The sequence below is a fragment of the Ictidomys tridecemlineatus genome, unplaced genomic scaffold (assembly GCF_052094955.1).
Source record: "Ictidomys tridecemlineatus isolate mIctTri1 unplaced genomic scaffold, mIctTri1.hap1 Scaffold_83, whole genome shotgun sequence".
NCBI lineage: Eukaryota > Metazoa > Chordata > Mammalia > Rodentia > Sciuridae > Ictidomys > Ictidomys tridecemlineatus.
In genome coordinates this window covers 583,468-601,889 of record NW_027526085.1, presented here as the reverse complement: position 1 = coordinate 601,889, position 18,422 = coordinate 583,468, and the positions used below count along the sequence as shown (strand labels likewise).

The 18,422-nt window shown below is 54.4% G+C and overlaps 1 pseudogene across 1 annotated transcript in view; it reads right to left on the bottom strand.

The window, feature by feature from the left end:
* LOC144374708 (ribosome quality control complex subunit TCF25-like) overlaps window positions 1-18,169 on the bottom strand; it is a 28,111-nt pseudogene extending 9,942 nt beyond the window's left edge. The window contains exons 1-14 of the transcript XR_013434044.1: window positions 18,164-18,169; window positions 17,453-17,614; window positions 16,854-16,928; window positions 16,030-16,148; window positions 15,004-15,068; window positions 12,150-12,232; window positions 10,456-10,586; window positions 9,843-9,942; window positions 9,059-9,152; window positions 7,936-8,028; window positions 7,705-7,810; window positions 6,248-6,406; window positions 4,748-4,835; window positions 3,570-3,591 (exon numbers count right to left, since the gene is read on the bottom strand). The product of XR_013434044.1 is annotated as a ribosome quality control complex subunit TCF25-like (transcript). The remainder of the gene's footprint in view (window positions 1-3,569; window positions 3,592-4,747; window positions 4,836-6,247; window positions 6,407-7,704; window positions 7,811-7,935; window positions 8,029-9,058; window positions 9,153-9,842; window positions 9,943-10,455; window positions 10,587-12,149; window positions 12,233-15,003; window positions 15,069-16,029; window positions 16,149-16,853; window positions 16,929-17,452; window positions 17,615-18,163) is intronic.
* Between the last annotated feature and the right edge of the window lie 253 nt (window positions 18,170-18,422).

Genomic DNA, 18,422 nt, shown 5'->3' with positions numbered 1-18,422 from the left:
CTGATGGGGAGCTGGGTGGAGCAAGGCCAGGGTCAGGGATGGGAGCTGGGTGGAGCAAAGCCTGGGTCAGGGACTGGAGACTGGCTGTGGCAACAATGCCTGGGTCAGGAATGAGGAGCTGAGTGGAGCAAGGCCAAGTTCAGGGATGGAGAGCTGTGTGGATCAAGACCTGGGTCAGGGTTGGGAGCTGGGTGGAGCAAGGCCAGGGTCAGGGATTGAGAGCTGGCTGTGGGAGCAAGCCTGGGTCAGAGATGGGGAGCTGGGTGAAGCAAGGCCTGGGTCAGGGATGGGGAGCTTGGTGGAGCAAGGTCTGGGTCAGGGATTGGGTACTGGCTGTGGGAATAAGGCCAGGTTCAGGGATGTGGGACTGGCTTTGAGAGCAAGGCCTGGGTCAGGGGTGGGGGACTGGCTGTGGGAACAAGGCCTGGGTCAGGGATGAGGAGCTGGGTGGAGCAAGGCCAGGGTCAGGAATGGGAGCTGGCTGTGGGAGCAACCTTGGGTCAGAGATGGGGAGCTGGGTGGATCAAGGCCTGGGTCAGGGATGGGCCGCTGGTTGTGGGAGCAAGGCCTGGGTCAGGGATGGGGAGCTGGGTGTGGGAACTAGGCCATGGTCAGGTCAGGGGACTGGCTGTGGGAGCAAGACCTGGGACAGGGATGGGAGTTCGGTGGAGCAAGGCCAAGGTCAGGGATGGGGGGCTGGATGTGGGAGCAAGCCCTGGGTCAGGGATGCGGAGCTGGGTAGAGCAAAGCCTGGGTTAGGGATAGGGGACTGGCTGTGGGAGCAAGGCCAGGGTCAGGGATGGAGAGCTGGGTGGATCAAGGCCTTTTGTCAGGGAATAGGTGCTATGTGGAGCAAGGCCAAGGTCAGGGATGAGGAGCTGGGTGGATCAAGACCTGGGTCAGGGATGAGGAGCTGGGTGGAGCAAGGCCTGGGTAAGGGATGGGGGGCTGGTTCTGGGAGCAAGACCTGGGTCAGGGATGGGGAGCTGGGTGGAGCAAGGCCAGGGTCAGGGATGGGGTACTGGCTGTGGGAGCAGGCCAGATTCAGGGATGGGGGACTGGCTTTGGGAGAAAGGCCAGGGTCTGGGTTGGGGAGCTGGGTGGAGCAAGGCCAAGGTCAGGGATGGGGAGCTGGCTGTGGGAGCAAGGCCTGGGTCAGGGTTGGGGCTCTGGGTGGAGCCAGGCCCGCCTCAGGGATGGGGGACTGGCTGTGGTAGCAAGGCCAGGATCAGGGATGGAGAGCTGGGTGGACAAAGGCCTGGATCAGGGATGGAGGGCTGGCTGTGGGATCAAGGCCTGGGTCAGGGATGGGGAACTGTGTGGAGCAAGGCCAAGGTCAGAGATGGGGGGCTGGCATTGGGAGCAAGCCTGTGTCAGGAATGGGGAGCTGGGTGGAGCAAGGCCTGGGTCAGGGATGGGGGACTGGCTGTGGGATCAAGGCCTGGGTCAGGGATGGGGAGCTGGGTGGAGCAAGGCCAGGGTCAGTGATGGGAGCTGGGTGGAGCAAAGCCTGGGTCAGGGATTGGGGACTGGCTTTGGGATCAAGGCCTGGGTCAGGGATGGGGAGCTGGGTGGAGCAAGGCCAGGGTCAGTGATGGGAGCTGGGTGGAGCAAAGCCTGGGTCAGGGATTGGGGACTGGCTGTGGGAACAAGGCCTGGTTCAGGGATGAGGAGCTAGGTGGAGGAAGGCCAAAGTCAGGGATGGGTAGCTGGCTGTGGGAGCAAGCCTGGGTCAGAGATGGGGAGCTGGGTGGAGCAAGGCCTGGGTCAGAGATGGGGAGCTGGTTGTGGAGCAAGGCCAGGGTCAGGGATGTGGGGCTGGGTGGAATAAGGCCAAAGTCAGGGATGAGGAGCTGGGTGTTAGAACTAGGCCATGGTCAGGGCAGGGGACTGTCTGTGGGAGCAAGACCTGGGACAGGCATGGGAGTTGGGTGGAGTAAGGCCAAGGTCAGGGATGGGGAGCTGGATGTGGGAGCAAGACCTGGGTCAGGGATGGGGAGCTGGGTAGAGCAAAGGCTGGGTCAGGAATAGGGGACTGGCTGTGGGAGCAAGGCCAGGGTCAGGGATGGGGAGCCGGATGGAGCAAGGCCTGGGTCAGGGATGGGGGGACTGGCTTGGTAACAAGGCCTGGGTCAGGGAGCTAGGTGGAGTAAGGCCAAGGTCAGGGATGGGGAGCTGGGTGGATCAAGACCTGGGTCAGGGATGAGGAGCTGGGTGGAGCAAACCAGGGTCAGGGTGGGGATATGGCTGTGGGAGTAAGCCTGGGTCAGAGATGGGAAGCTGGTTGGAGCAAGGCCTGGGTCAGGGCATGGGAGCTGGCTGTGGAGCAAGGTGTGGATCAGGGATGGGGGGCTGGCTGTGGAGCAAGTCCTGGGTCAGGGATAGGGGGCTGACTGTGGGAGCAAGGCTTGGGTCAGGGATTGGCGGCTGGCTGTGGGATCAAGCCCTGGGTCAGGGATGTGGTGCTGGGTGGAGCAAAGCCAAGGTCAGAGATGGGGGGCTGGCTTTGGGAGCAAGCCTGTGTCAGGGATGGGGAGCTGGGTGCAGCAAGGCGTGAGTAAGGGTTGGGGGTTAGCTGTGGGAGCAATACCTATGTAAGGGATGGGGAGCTGGGTGGAGCAAGTTCAAGGTCAGGGATGTAGAGCTTGCTGTTGGAGCAAGGCCTGGGTCAGGGATCGGGGTCTGGGTGTGGGAATAAGTCCAGGGTCAGGGATGGGGAGATGGGTGGAGCCAGGCCTGGGTCAGGGATGGGGGACTGGCTGTGGGAGAAAGGCCAGGTTCAGGGATGGAGAGCTGGGTAGAGCAAGGCCTTGGTCAGGTATGGGTAACTGGCTGTGGGACCAAGGCCTGGGTCCGGGATGGGGAGCTGGGTGGAGCAAGTCCAATGCCAGGGATGGGGAGTTGGGTGGAGCAAGGCTAGGGTTCGTGATGGGGCGCTGGCTGTGGGAATAAGGCCAGGGTCCGGGCAGGGGGCTGGCTGTGGGAGCAAGGCCTGGGTCAGGGATCGGGAGTTGGGCAGAACAACGCCAAGATCAGGGATGGGGAGCTGGGTGGATCAAGGCCTGGGTCAGAGATGGGGACCTGGGTGGGGCAAGGCCAGGGTCAGGGATGGGGAGCTAGGTGGAGCAAGGTCTGGGTCAGGGATTGGGTACTGGCTGTGGGAATAAGGCCAGGTTCAGGGATGTGGGACTGGCTTTGAGAGCAAGGCCTGGGTCAGGGGTGGGGAGCTGGGTGGAGCATGTCCAAGGTCAGGGATAGGGAGCTGGCTATGGGAGGAAGGCCAGAGTTATGGATGGGGAGCTGGGTGTAGCAAGGCCAAGGTCACGGATGGGGCGCTGGCTGTTGAGCAAGACCTGGGTCAGGGATGGGGAGCTGGGTGGAGCAAGGCCAAGGTCAGGGATGGGGAGCTGGCTGTGGGAGCAAGGCAAGGATCAGGGATCGGGAGCTGGTCGGAGCAAGGCCTGGGTCAGAGATGGGGGACTGGCTGTGAGAGGAAGACCAGGGTCAGGGATGGGGGACTGGGTGGAGCAAGGCCAAGGTCAGGGATGGGGAGCTGGGTACAGCAAGGCCAGCGTAAGGGCAGGGGGCTGGCTGTGGGAGCAAAGCCAAGGTCAGGGATAGGGAGCTGGCTGTGGGAGCAATATCAGGGTGCAGGATGAGGGCTGGCTTTGGGAGCAATGCCTGCGCCATGGTGGGGCCTGACTGTGGGAGCAAAGCCTGTGAGCAGACCCCCCAGCAGGACCTTCTGGAGCAAAAAGAGGCTGTCTCTCAGCTACTGATGGATAGTTCACCTCCTGAAGGGAGGGTATACAGGTCTGGACTTTGAATTGGTGCTGTCTGCGCTCCTCAGCTGACTGAGTTGCTCAGTGCAGAGGACGAAGGCTGCCTAGGTGACGGGGATTCTGGGGTGGACCCCCATAACATGTTTTTCTTTCATTTATGTTTTCTGTTTATTTTTGGTACTGGGGATTGAGCCCAGGGGTACTCTACCACTAAGCCACATCCCCAGCCTTTTTATTTTTCATATCTTATATATATTTTTAGTTCTAAATGGACACAATATCTTTATTTTATTATTATTTTTATGTGGTACTGAGGATCAAACCCAGTGCCTCACAAGTTCAAGGCAAGTGCTCCACCACTGAACCACAACTGCAGCCCCCTTTATTTTTCCTTTGAGACAGGGTCTTGCTGAGTTGTTGAGGCTGGATCCCCCTCCTCAGCCTCCAGCATTGCTGGCATCATAGGCTGTGCCACTACACCTGGCTGTCTCCTCTGTATTTTTATGAGAAACATGAAAAAGGTGATATGTGCCAATGCAGAATGTGGAACATACCAGCAACGAGAGACCCTCTGCCCACAGCCAGTGCCTGTGGGTCATGCTGTCTGACCTTAAGCCCTGCTGCCCACTCCTGTCAAAAGGCATCAGGTGAACCTCATGTCTTAGGCCAGAGGCCATTTACTTGATCCACCAGTGTTTCTCTTCAGACGTAAGGTGACCCATATGTGGACACAGACTCCAGGCCTTCCTTAGGGGACAGTAACCAACATCCCCAGGGGTTTCCTGTCTCCGAGATTGCCACCAGGCTGAAGAAGGTTTCCAGGAGACAGAGCCACACACACACCCTGACCCTGCGGAGCAGAGCGCACCTGCCACCACTCCACTGCCCTGAAGGTAAGCGAGGGCCCCCAGGAGTCGACGAGGATGCCCACCAGGTGTTATCCCAGCAGGGCACCAAGGCTCTACCTTATCTCAGCATCTGGTCCAAAGAAGCGGTGATTGGAGACAGTGGCATCGGGCCATACACTGCAGTACTCGAGCAAGAGCATGAGGACTGCAGGAGGAAGCAGAGGCTCAGGTGCTCAGTGGCCAGGACAAGGACCCGGGGCCCTGTGGGCCCTGATCACAGACACGACTGGAGTCATGACGTCACAGAGGCTGCAAGGCCATGGGGTCCTTGAGTCTGACCAGCGTTCTGAGCTGCTGCAGGGGGAGTGGCTGAGGATGGGGGTCCACAAAGGATGAGCAGGTACCTCTCTGCACCCTGGAGGCAGACCCTTGTCCTCCAAGTGCCCTTCCACATCTCAGGGAGACTTGCCATCACCCTTCAAGCATGAGCAACAGACCCTAGGACAGACTGGTGGGAGTGGGTCAGCCAGTGCCCTGGAGGAGGTGACCCCACAGGGCCCCAGCGTAAGGACAGTGGCCAACACATGGTCACGGGCTCTGGGTGTCCAGTCCTCTGGGTCAGGGCCTCTCCAGCTCTAGTACTGTCCCCATGCAGTACTCTCCGGCTGAGTAGGCAGGGCTTCCCTACACTGCCCACATGCCGAGACCCTGCCAGAGGCAGCTGCTGGGAAAGCCGGCCTACCAACTGTCTTCCAGGGACAAGCCGCAGTAGGGTCTCTCCTGAGGGATAGCCATGGCAGCTCTGTTATTCAACGTGGGCCCCGTGGCTCTGTGTCCCTCACCTTGGCTGGCCTACCAAGGGCTCCCAGTTGCATCGAATCCAAGGGGGACAGAGGTGGCTGCTGGGATGATGGGCTGAGCCCTGAGTTGGTGAGCTGGCTCTGCTCCTGACAGGGAGCTCTGGACACTGCAGGTGGGTCTGCCTGTGCTCGCGTCCACCCAGTGCTGGGGCCTCTCTATGGCTTCATCAGAGCCAACAAAGCAGTGCTGACTCTGGGACTTCCCCTCAGAGGGGCAGTCACCGATTGTGTGCACACCTCTGTCACAAAAAACACTCCTACCCTCAAGCACAAGGACGGCCTCCTCTAGAGGTTCACTTCTTGCGTGCTTGTGGAGAAGGTTCCCTACCTGCCGCCTGAGTAGATAGCAGCCCCCTGGACTTGCCCTGGGTGCAGATAGAGGCCTAGTGTGGCGGGGGGGGCACCCTGGAAATGCAGGGCCGTACCACATACTGCCTCTGGATCAGGTCCAGGCCCCGCTCAACCCTCTGCTGCTGTTTCTCTCCCTAACACTAAACACCAATGTGCATACCCTGTATCTCTCTCCTGCCCTGTAACTAACAGCAAAGTTAGTGGACATACAGTTTGTCCCTCACCCTAAGCCCCCTCCCACCTGGCTGGCGTGCAGTTGGCCCGCTGAGGTGGATAATCAGCTAACTGCAACATCAGCAGTTTTTAGTCTGGCTGGAGAACACATCTTTCTTTAAGCACAAGGCAGGGCTGGGACCAGGTCTCCACCCTCAGGAAGAACCACTGTACAGGCCAGCGTGGTACCTACCTCCAGGGAACATGGTGAGTGCCTGCTGGATCAAGAGGGAGGCCTTCTCTCTGGCAAAGCTGAGCTCATGCTGGGTGAGGTCTGTCTGTGACTCAATAGGAAGTATGCCAATGGAACCGAGAAGGCAAAATTTGGGAGCTGCGACAGGTTCCGATGAGCCTACAAGGGAGCAAGAGGCCAGGTGAGGGGCCTGCCCTCTGTGAGGACCAGGTGCACCACAGTGAGCTGACAAAGCGGGCCACCCCCACACATGGATGGAGGACTTGCTCCACCTGGGGGTCTTCAATGTGCAGAAGGGCAATGTCAGTGGGAAAAGAGCTCTGTTGAGCCCCTCAGGCTCAGCACTGTGGGGGACAGGAGCGACTCCCTCTCCCCACACAGCAGGGTCCAGAGTTAAGGCAGCCAAGCTATGACTGCCCCCACCTAGAGGGGTCACTACCCTCTTCAAACATTTCCCCGCCTTTCTCTGTGTGTGATGTAACAGACATGATCTACTCCATGCTTTTCCATTAACAGGGAATGCTCGTCTCCACAGAGTTATGTAATCTTATAAACCACCACAAACATTCTTCTGTGGCTGGTTCTGGGGACCCCGTGGGTTTCTTATAGCCATTCTCCTGAGCTCCTGGAATCTCTGTAAACTAGATCCCTGGAAGTGAGACTTCTTGGCCAACTGTATAAAGAGTTATGTGATTTTAAATGATTTACCTGTTTTTCATTACTTATTTTTTTATGAAAAATGTATTTCTTTATTCACAAAAAATATGTACTGTGAAAGGTTCAAGCAGAAAAGTAGAACAAGTACAGGCTCCTCCCCCTCCTCCCCTTCTAGGCCTGAGCCCCCTCTGGACAAGCTCTGTTCAGCTGTTTGTCCCACTCAGTTTGCAGCAGCTACACTAAAGCGAGAAGTGAGACTGATCTTCACACGTGGAGCCTGACCCAAAACACCTATACTGCTGCTTTGACTTGTGTGCAAACCCCACCTGTAGCAAGATAGTGCATGCTCTATAGCACTCAGTGGAGCCCAAGACAAACCCCACTCTCCTGGGTCTGGGGGCCCCAGGATGGCAGGTGGAATTTATGTGTGACTCTGACCTGGAACATGTAACCAATCATGACTACCCAGACTGTCGTCCCCACACTCAGGACCTAGGGTCCCTGTCAGCCCTGCATCACAACTTCCCTCACTGAGTGGCTGTCCCTTTCTGTGCCTAGCACACCCAGCTCTGTGGTCTGCCTGACTGTCCATTACTAAGTACCATCTCTACACGCACACTCGATGCAGTTGTGTGCTCATCTTGGGGTTCTGATGCCAGGCTGCTTCCCTCTGGAAAGACCTGATTCTGCTCAACAGCAGAATTGAGGGGGACTAAAGGGCAGGAGGCCCCTGGAACCCACCCTGGCTCTGCTTCATGGCCTCACCATGGCTACTAGTCACACTGCAAGCGCACACCTACCTCCCATTCCTGGAAGAGGTGGATCAAGTACTCATAGTTCCGGGCCCGCAAGGCCAGGTGGTCGACAAGCAGCAGCATGCACAGCGGGTCCTCGTGTGGCTCAAGGCTTCGCAGGCAGCACAGTGAGGGAAGAGCAAAGAGAGCAAGGAAAATGTCAGGGCCTAGGGTCTCTGCAGCCCAGAAGCCCCTGCCGTGAGGACTGGCAGGAGTGGATCCCTGGTGGACACTCACCTTAGGATGAGCTTGCAGAACTCCAGTGTGGTGCGCGGGCAGCCACGCTTCTCCAGGAAGCTCATCTGCTTGTAGAGGGCCAGGTAGAAGCTCCTACATCCAAAAAGGTCCATGTGAGTTCAAGTGGCAGCAAACAGCAGAGCAGCCTCTGAGAGCCACCTGGCTCCACGCCAGTGTCCAGGTCATCATACGAGTCTGCGAATGCCTTTTGTGTCTGGGGAGAAGCTTTGTGAATGCCTGAAGAGCTGAACACACACAAATGTACTGAAAGTATTTAAAAAATTTTTGTTGTTGGGGCTGGGATTGTGGCTCAGCTGTAGAGCGCTCGGCTAGCACAGGCGGGACCCGGGTTTGATCCTCAGCACCACATTAAAAAAGGCACTGTGTTGTGTCCATCTACACCTAAAAAATAAATATTTTAAAAAAGGTTTTAAAAAAATTTTGTTGTTGTTGTAGATGGACAGAATATTTTTTATTTTATTTATTTTTATGTGGTGCTGCTGAAGATCAAACCAGTGCTTCTCATGTGCTAGGCAAGAGCTCTGCCAATCAGCTACAGCCTCAGCTCCCTGAAAACCAAGCTTTTTGAAATCATTATCTTGCTTTTGGTTTGCTACTTGTTATTCAAGGGAAATGAGCTAAAAACGGTTATAATTATAATCTTAATTTACCTTCAAATTTCAATGGCGCTACTGTTGGGTACATAAAGCTATGTGACTTTAGTCATCCTGTAGACTTATTTTTAGAACTGAGAGTTTACTAGAAAAAGAAACCAGTGGAGAAAGTCTAGACAGAGTGCCCAGTGCAGCCACGTTGCTGCACTGAGACAGGGCATGGTGGCCATAAGGTGGGGGCCATGCCACAGCCAAGCAGCGCTGCCCAGAGCAGCAAGAATACACACAGGACAGCAGGAAGACTGCTGCAGTCATGCAGCCTTGCCTCGGGGCTGATGCCAGAGGTGGTCAGCACAGAAATGTCATAAAGCAGAGCATAGACCCAGGTCTGCTCTGTCAGGCTGAATCTGACTTAAGCATCACTGATTTAAGAATCAAGACACAGGCCTGTGAGGCCTGCAGAAGTATCCCGGCCACAGGGAGGGCTGCCCTCAGGAGAGGCGGCTCACCTGTTCTCGGGTCTGCAGTAGTCCAGCCGGCATGTCCCACTGGTGAAACTGAACAGGGGGTGGAAGGCACACTCCATGCTGTACAGCGCTCGCTCTGTGGGCAGCAACACAGAGGCGGGAGTCAGCCACAGTAGGCGCCTGCAACTCCCAAGACCCCAAACAAGCAAAGCACTGGAAAGAAGGGGTCACAGAATTGGGACCCTGCAATGGGACCTCCTAGGTTTCCCTGGTGCCACGGCATTAATTGCAGCCACAGAACATGTGAGCCTGAATGAGAAACGCCCTCGACACCATGGGGTGCAACTGCCACATGTCCTGTTCATGCCCAGTCCCCAGGTGATACAAACACGGCCCAGATGCCCACAGCAGCATGCGTGCACACACGGAAGAGCAACCAGAACCACCACTGATGACGGATACGCCAACCACGTCTGTCCAAAGGGGGAGTACTATCCAGCCAAGAGCACACGCAAACCTGGGTCACACCACACATGGGGCACACAACCATGGGCAGAGACCATGCACAGTGCTTCCACTGAATGGCTCCCCACACAGGTAGGGCCACGGAGAGTCTGACCAGAAGTCAGGGGTTCTGGGGCCTGGGGGAAGATAGAAGATGGCAGGCTGTTTTCCTGGAATGGACTGCAGTGATGGCTGCCCAGTTCCGGGACACACTAAACCAGGCATGACACACCTTCCACAAAGTGCTACATGACAACGTCCCGCCACCTGCATCTGCTCTAGTGGCGAGAACAGGCAGGCTGCACTGCCTACTGGGTCTCACCTATGAGGTCTCGTGCCATCTCCTGATCCTCTTGAAAGCGGTAGGCATCACTGAGCTGCAGGAGTGAGTCCACATGGTAGGGGCTTGTCTGGAGCAGAATCTACCAGAAAAGAAGGGCAGCTCTGGAGGAAGGTCACAGGCAGGGACCCAAAAGACACCCTTGCAGTCCACCAGGACCTGTGCACACCAGGAGAGATGATCACCTGGTGAGGTGACAGACCAAATTCCCTTTGGACTCCAGGTGTGCACTGCTATTACCCAGCCAAGGCCTGGACCTGGCTCCAGGTGGGAACTGGGGAAACTGCCTGCCCAGTGGGGCTGTATTCGCTCCCAGGTCTCAGGACAGAGGACTGAAAGCAAGCAGGTTCCCGCCCCCCCTACGTGGGGGACATGGGGCCAGCAGGATCTACATGCTCCCCCTACCTCCCCAGTGAGGCCCAAGACAGAGGCAGCACCTGGGAAGGACCATAGTGCCACTACACGCAGCTCCCAGCAGGAGAGCACCTGAGTGCCAAGTCTTCACAGTGCCCCTCGGGTCGGGGGCCCCACTGCCAAGGGAGCAGCTGCCCGGGCACTCGCCCTCCACCCACTGGCAGCTGTGGGGCCCACATACCACAAGGTTGTTTGGCTCCATGGACTCCACGGCCACCAGAAACTTGTGCTGTGCCTGCTGGTACTCCTCACTGTGTTCAAACACAAAGAAGGAAAGCCCTTTTTTCGATTCCAACGGCCACATAGACAGACCTGGCAGGTGAGAGTGCACAGAGAGGGTGTGCTGGATGCCAGGACATGGCGCCTCTACAGAGCACAGTAGCCCCAATAGTCTCCCTTGTGCTGTTCTCAGAAAGGACTCTGTGATACCAACCCACTCGATCTGAGGGGTCTCACAGGTCACCCAGGCCTGGGGCTGGGCTGCCTCTGGGCCAGAGGCTGACGTCCAGGGACTCTCTCAGAACACCTGGGCCTGCTTCCCACTGCTTCCTTGGGCTGTCCCGGGAGCTGGCCTCTGTTTGCTTTCCACAAAGACTCACTTCTGTATAGAATTCAGATGAGCTCTGGGAAAGGATGGAGCCGAAGTGGCCCAGGACAACAAACCTCAGGGATGGGAGCATGGAGGTCCATCTGGGTGCCCGATCACATCTGGTTGGGACCAGCAGCCAGGGTGGCTGTGAGGGGCTGGGGCAGGAGGCGAGCAGTGGGCACAGGGCCAGGTCAGAGGCCTTGGCCATGTGTAACCCCTGACCAAATATGGTTCTGCTCCTTTTGTGTGACTGTGTGGAGGGACCATTTCCTCTGGTTAACCTGAAAAACTCAGTCTGCTAAGACAACCGCTAAATGGCCAATGGTTCTCATGGGCTTCCCCTGAGCTACTCCATCCTGAGAGCCCGGCCCAAGGTCCAAGTCTTGCAGATTGAGACAATGAGCCCCTATCTCTACCATGTTCGGGTTCCTTTGCTAGAAGGGCAAGAGACCTGGTGGAAAGAGAAGATACATGAGAGGCATCAGGGTTGATCCTACAAGTACAGGCCCCGAACTCCCAGGCGATCCTCACTGGGAGTCCAAGGGGATTCTTCTAGAATCCCCAACCCCACAGGCACAGCAGGTGAGGTGCGTTGGTTACCACCCTCCACACATGTCCTCTACACACCCATGACCTCTTCTACAGTATGTGCCCCATCAACCTGCAGAGGGATGTCTGGATGCTTCTCTATGCTGTGTAGCCGATGCCCAGAGAGGGCATTCACTTCCTACCCTGCACCTTCTGCATGGCTGTTTTCTTTAAACATAAAACTATCATACATTATTGATTTTTTAAAATATTTTTAGTTGTAGATGGACACAATACCTTTATATTGCTTATTTAGTTTTATGTGGTGTTAGGAATCGAACCCAAGGCCTCATACATGCTAGGCAAGCGCTCTACCACTGAGCTACAACCCCAGCCCCCAAATTATCATAATGTGAAAACAAACTCAAGGGCTGAGGATACAGCTCAGCAGCAGAGCCCAGCCTGGCATGTGTGGCTTGGAGGGCTCGGGCTCAGTGCCAGCACACACACAAAAAAAAAAACACTTAAAAATGCAAGCGTCTGTTCAGCTGCTTCCTGTAGCATGGCACCCAGAGGACGAGGCAGACGGCAAGGAAGTTGAGAGCTTCTGCACAGGTCAGGCCAGCTGGGGACATACAGGCTGCTGCACCCTCAGGAACACCATACCTCACACGCAGCTGCACATGGTGCTGCAAGGCCCACCCAGAAGGCACTGAGGCCAGCGTGCCAGCCCCCTGCTGCAGGAGTGACAGACTCACCTGGCTTGCTGTACCGCGGCCAGGTGCTCTTGGGGGTCGTCAGCCACGTGCACTTGGGTTATACATGCTGCCTCTGTCGCGGCCTGGGGAGGAGGAGACAGGCACAGCTTTACCTCCACGGGCCAGGGGCCAGGCTGGCCGCCCAATCCCTCCAGCTCTCCCTGGAGGCAGAGCAGTGGGCAGGGGGGCACACAGGGAGGGAGAGCAAAGCACTGCTGCATGAAGAGGGGACCCCAGCTGCGACCTCTGCAAGCAGCTACCATCAGGTCCAGGGGAACAGGGAGGCCAATAGTCCAGCACAAAGGCAAGAGGGACAAAAAGGAAACAAAAGTGAAACCCTAGAACATGGTGCAGAGCAGGAGCTCAGGGCCACTGAAATTCCCTGAGCAACCGAGCTGCTTCCTGTGGGACAGGCTGCACAGGAGGAATGCCTGGCTGTGGCCAGAGGCAAATTAGGGAAGTGGACCTCTGACCCAGACCCCAGTAATATGACTCCAATCTTTGAAAAGGAAAACATGGAAACAATGAGGAAAACTGAGGAGGAAATTGGCATATTTCTGCAAGGAAGAAGACCGAGAGCAGAGTGTTGAGGGTCCTCAGGCACCCAGCTCCCTGCGACTCTTGTGTGAGCGACAAGTTGAGGGTACCAGGCCCCCTTTGGGCAAGAGTTCTTAGCTGCTGTTAGGGGGTCTGGCTCCCTTGCCAGGTGGCATCTTAGCCAGGCCTGGAAGGGCTGCACCCTGAGCTGAGTGATGGGATGTGGATGTGTGTAGACCAATCTCTAGGCTTTTCAACAGTGCCCTATTTCACTAAAACAAAACAAGAAATAAGGAGCTGGACTACCCAGAACAGGACAAAACAACATCTTTCTTTTCTCAAAAAGAGACATTAAAACTGTATGAGAAGAACAAATACACAAGAAGAAAAGCATGGCCAGAGGCTGAGAGGCACAACATGGCACAACTCTGCACACGCAGCAAGCAGTGGAAAGGAAACCACCGGTGCCTGGAAGTCTACAGCATCCTGGGCATCGCCAGGTCTATCTGAGGTGAGTTTCCAGCCAGAAGTCTAGGGGAGGAGGCAGCCCTGACGGATGCTGGAGGGAGGGTCAGGAGGAGCGACACAGGGGGTGTGGAGACAGCACAGACAGGGGGAAGGGAGCAGACCCCATCTGTCTCAGGAGGAAGTCAGATTCCCCCCAAAGATCAGTGCACAGCTATATGGAAACCTTGAATGGTCACCAGGAGGGAGAAACAGAAAGGAGCTAAGGTTTGGTCTCTGAAAAACAGGACAAGGGTGGGGGACCAAGAAGGAGGGAACCACAGCTTTTCACTGGACATACTTCAGTAGGACTTAAATTTTTGAAGAAACAAACAACAAAAAAGTGTGCTACTATAAAGGTAGTAAGTGAGCTGACCTGGTTACAGACCTGTGGTCCTGGCTGCCTGGGAGGCTGAGGGGGAGGCCCATGCAGACTCATGAGTGTGCAACCAGCCTGGGAAGCACGGAAGGCCTCACCTCAAAAATAGATACATAAAACTGAAATATGTGCAGGGGGCAGCTCAGAGGTGTGTGGTTCGGAGGTGTGTGGCTGTGGGTTCACTCCCTAGCACCACAAAAACTAAAAAAGAATGTAATTATTAACTAATGACTGATAATAACTATAATTTACAAAAATAAGATGATGCAAAAATGTAACACAGGGGCAGGCAGACAGAGCTGGGCTGAGTGGCAGAACTCAGCCTGAGCAGCGCAGGTAGTGGCTCATGTAAGTGCTTTTCACAAATAACCCAAAACACACAGAAGTCAGAAACTCATGAGTCCTCAAACACTTAAAAACAAAAATACAAGGCAAAAACTGTAAAACACAAGGAAAGTGGGGACAAACGAAGTCTAAAAATAATCCTTGGCCCACTCATGACCCAACAGACACCAGTCAGACAAGGGCGCCACGTGCACACCTCACACAGTTTCAAGGCACTGTGTTGTCGAGGATGTAGCTGAGGACAACCGAGTGCAGGTGGGCCTCGGTGGCACCGTTCCTGGGAGGGCAGCTGGGCAAGGCACAGGTACTCGAGGAAACCCACAGTGGGCCACTTCTCGGAGGGCTGCATGGATGCAGGGGGCCTGCAGCCAAGGTGTGGACACGCCTATCCTTGGCCTAACAAAGAACCCTGTGCATCAGGCACAGAGGACACCTGGGACTCTGACATGCCAAAGCCAGCATAGCTTCCTCGAGAGGCGTGCAGAAAGGCCTGGGGACATGGCCACAGGTGATCGGAATAAGAGGGAACATTTCTACACTGCTTCAGAGCTTTAACAAAAAGCATTCAGCTCTATAATCAGAAAACACATACTTAAAAAGACACAAGCTTCCGGATGTTTTGGTACGGAGATGGAGAGTGGAATTCCCACCTCCTACAGAAAGTCCCAGGATGGGCCCTGACTTCCCCTGGAAAAGCCAAGGGACACTCCACTGCCTACTCACCATCAGCTGACACTGCAGAGGCTGACTAGCCAGGAACGAGTTAGGTGACATAAAACTGATCTCAGAACCCAGTCATTTTTTGTCATTTTTCCTGCTGGTGGAGAAACAAAATGGATCTGGCTAAAATTTCAGGATTCAAAGTTTAACAGCTTGTAGAACCTTTTTAAAAATATGGGGTGCACAGTTGAGAAGGTGTGAAACAGCCTGGTCTCCTGGCGTCTCAGCCACCTGCCCAGGCCCTGGAAGGGCTCCATCTGTCCAGTGTGGCTTTCAGTACTTTCCCCCAGGGTTTTCAATGGCTCCCCCACCCATAAGAAATGAAAGCAGGTAAAAACAGCTTGAGAATGCAACTGCTGTGGGCCTTACCTTTGCTCCCCCAGGACCGCTCGAGCACCAAAATACTGTTTCAGTTCTGTATCGGATTCAAGTGTCTAGAATGTGGGAAATTTGAGGATGAAAAAATTAAGTCAGGCTTTCCTACAATGACCCGAAATTACAGAAAGCCAAGTAAGAGTGCAGCCAAAGAACAATGATTTTGGGCTTGAAAGGTGATTTCTAGGCCTGCTTTCTTTAAATCTGCCACCTGTAATAGGACCTGACCACTACTGGCCCCTTGGGGCACTCAAGGGATGCAGTGGGTCACTGCTAGGAGAGAACCTGGGGTAGGTCTCCCCTGTGGGTCCAGTGTTCATCTGTCATGCTTCGTACAGGGAGCATGCACCCTGACGCGGAGTGGAGGGCCTCAATGATACAGGCAGCTTGCTTGTCAAAGCTGGCAAAGATCAGGTTTCATTAAGCACCCACCAGACCAAGAGATGGGTGATCGTCCAAGGGTGACACTACACTGGTACAGCTCAAAACGCCTCATGAGACATACAAAGGCAAGCTGTTTGGAAGTCCTGAGCTGGGCATGATGGTGCCACACCCGTGTCTACTCAGAGGCCAAGGCAGGAGGACTCCTTGTTAGAGGCTGATCTCAGCTACTTAGCAAGCCCTAAACAAGCTAACAATACCCAGTCTCAAAATCAAAAATAAAAAGGAGCCAGGTGCAGTGATGCTCAGGTATAATCCTAGCATCCAGAAAGATCGAAAATTTGAGGACCGCCTCAGCAAATTAGTGAGGCCCTAAGCAACTTGGTGAGATCCTGCCTCAAAAAAATAAAAAGGGCTGGGGATATGGCTCAATGGTAAAGCACCCCTGGATTCAATCCTCAGTACCAAAAAAAGGTCCTTTGAAACACAGATGTCTTTTCCTTACTTCTTTCTCCTTTTTTTTTTCTACTTCCTAAATGTTTAATAATGAACTCTTAACACTTCTAAATAAATAAAGACAGCAAACTGTCCTCTTTCTAAATCACTCCTCCCCATCAAAATCAGAGACCGAGGCCATACCTGTGCTCCACATACAGGACATGCTTCCTGGAGCTCAGTGGTGGGGGACCCGGGCGGCTGAGCCCACTGCCATCCTCAATCCTCTCCAAGATGTGGTCGATATCCTCCATCCCACTTTCCTAAAAGCCCAGAAGGAACTGTTAATCGCCACACTGGCTTCACTCCAAGTGCTGTGACAACCAATAACAAGGAGTTACTTTGAAAAGTTATTTGGTATGTACTTTCTAAAAGATGATCTAACTCAGAAGGAGAAGATGTATTATAGGAGGAAGCTCAGAACCATCACTAATCCAGAAGGCCCTGGGAACCATCGTGCCAGAGAGCCACACTTCATGTCTCACAGGTGAGCTCACATCCTCAGTTGAATGGAACTGGGACCTGTGACTCCAACTGAACAGCAACAAAGCTACCACCTCTCTTCAGGACGAACAATGAGACAAGGAGGATCAAGGCAAGAATGGAAACATTCTGACTGAGGGGGATCTGGTCTGTGGGCTTCCACACCCAGCACCCCTCGTGCACTGGCGGGATGAAGGCTGGGTGAACAGCAACAGGGAGCAGGGCTGGGAAGGGACTCTCCCTGCAGAGGGCAGCTGGGACACGGAGACTAGGAGTAGGCCATGACAACCAAGGAACAAAGGGGCAAATCACAAGCAAAACTGTAGGTGACTCTTCTTTGTCCTTGACCTCTTAGATAGTTATACTCCTGACAGGAAAAAATGAAGACATCAAATAAAATGGTCTTCTCCCAGCACCACCGTGAGGGACACGGCCCAAGGGGCACGGAGGGATTGGGCAGGGGCCAGTCAAGTCTGATCGCATACCGAGGCTTCTCCTGCACTGTTTTTCTTATTTTTCTGCTTCTTTTTCTTCTTCCGGAGTTTTCCACTTGCATTAGACTAATAAAAATAAGATATTCTAATCAATGGAGAGAGAAGCAAAATCTTAAAAACTGAGAACCAAAGCAGCAAGCCAACACCACTTGGAGCACCTGCGGCCCCTCACATCCTTCTGCAGCAGGACCCTGCCCGTACCCTCTGCTGTCAGTGTGGCCTCTCTCTCCCACCCTGCCCTGCTGCAGAGCTGGTCCAGGCTGCCTGGGGCACCCACCTGCTCCTGACTGGGCCAGCTCCTCTGGGCAGTGAGAAGCTCCTCAGGGACGCTTCACCAGAAGTGGTTGCTCCCAGAAGGCACAGAGCTGCCTGGAGCACAGTGGGCAGCAGGCAGGGCAGGGACCTGCATGCAGTACCCCTGGGGCCGCCACTGATCTCAAGGACTTTAGCACAAACTTCATCAGGGTTCCCACGGAATCAGCCAATTATACTTATACTTCCAAGAAAAACCCGACACAGGTGGCACATGGCAGGATGCCACAGCCCTTCCCTGACATGCCAGCCTCCTTGTTACCACGGGGTCCCATTACCTGCTCCGGGGGTGCAGCCTTGGCCACATTTCCTTCCCACTTGGTCTCTGGGTTTCCATGCTGAATCCCTCCTTTGTTCCCTGACACTGCAGCATCTGTTAACACACAATCAGACTTCTCTACGTTCACCACCAGGTCGTCCTCAAGATCCTCGACGTTTATCTGGAGAAACAAGCCCAGGGCATTTCTGCACAGGGGTCACAGTGTACGTGGCAAAGTAGAGCTGAGCCAGATGTGAAGACGACTTGCCATGCCTGTCACCCCAGAGACTTTATTTGGGAGGCTGAGTCAGGAGGAAGGCAAATTTGAGGACAGCCTGAGCAACCTCAGTGACAAAGTGAAAAATAGAGGGCTGGGGGTATAGTTTAGTTGTACATCACCCCTGAGTTCAATTCCAATACTTCAAACTAAAAAAACAAGGGGCGTATTATAAGGATTATAATTTTCTCTTTTTTTGAGAGGGAGAGAGAGAGAGAATTATTTTTTAATATTTATTTTTTTTAGTTCTCGGCAGACACAACATCTTTGTTGGTATGTGGTGCTGAGGATCGAACCCGGGCCGCACGCATGCCAGGCGAGTGCGCTACCACTTGAGCCACATCCCCAGACCTATAATTTTCTAATATTGTTCTTGTTCATGTTAAAATAATTTTGTCCTCAAGTCTGATGAGGCAATTCTCCTTTCCCAGCCTCTAGAGTTACTGGGGTTACAGGCATGACCACTATGCCCAGCAGGGAGTTTTGTTCTTGATGAAATCAACATCAAATTACTAATTGTTGTCACCACTCTGGAAAACAGCATGGAGATTCCTCAGAAAATCTGGAGTGATACCACCATTTTACACAGTTATCCCACTCCTCAGTTTATACCCATAGGACTAAGTTCTATAATGATACAGCCACATCAATGGTGATAGCAACTCAATTCACAATAGCTAAACTATGGAACTAACCTTGGTGCCCTTCAACA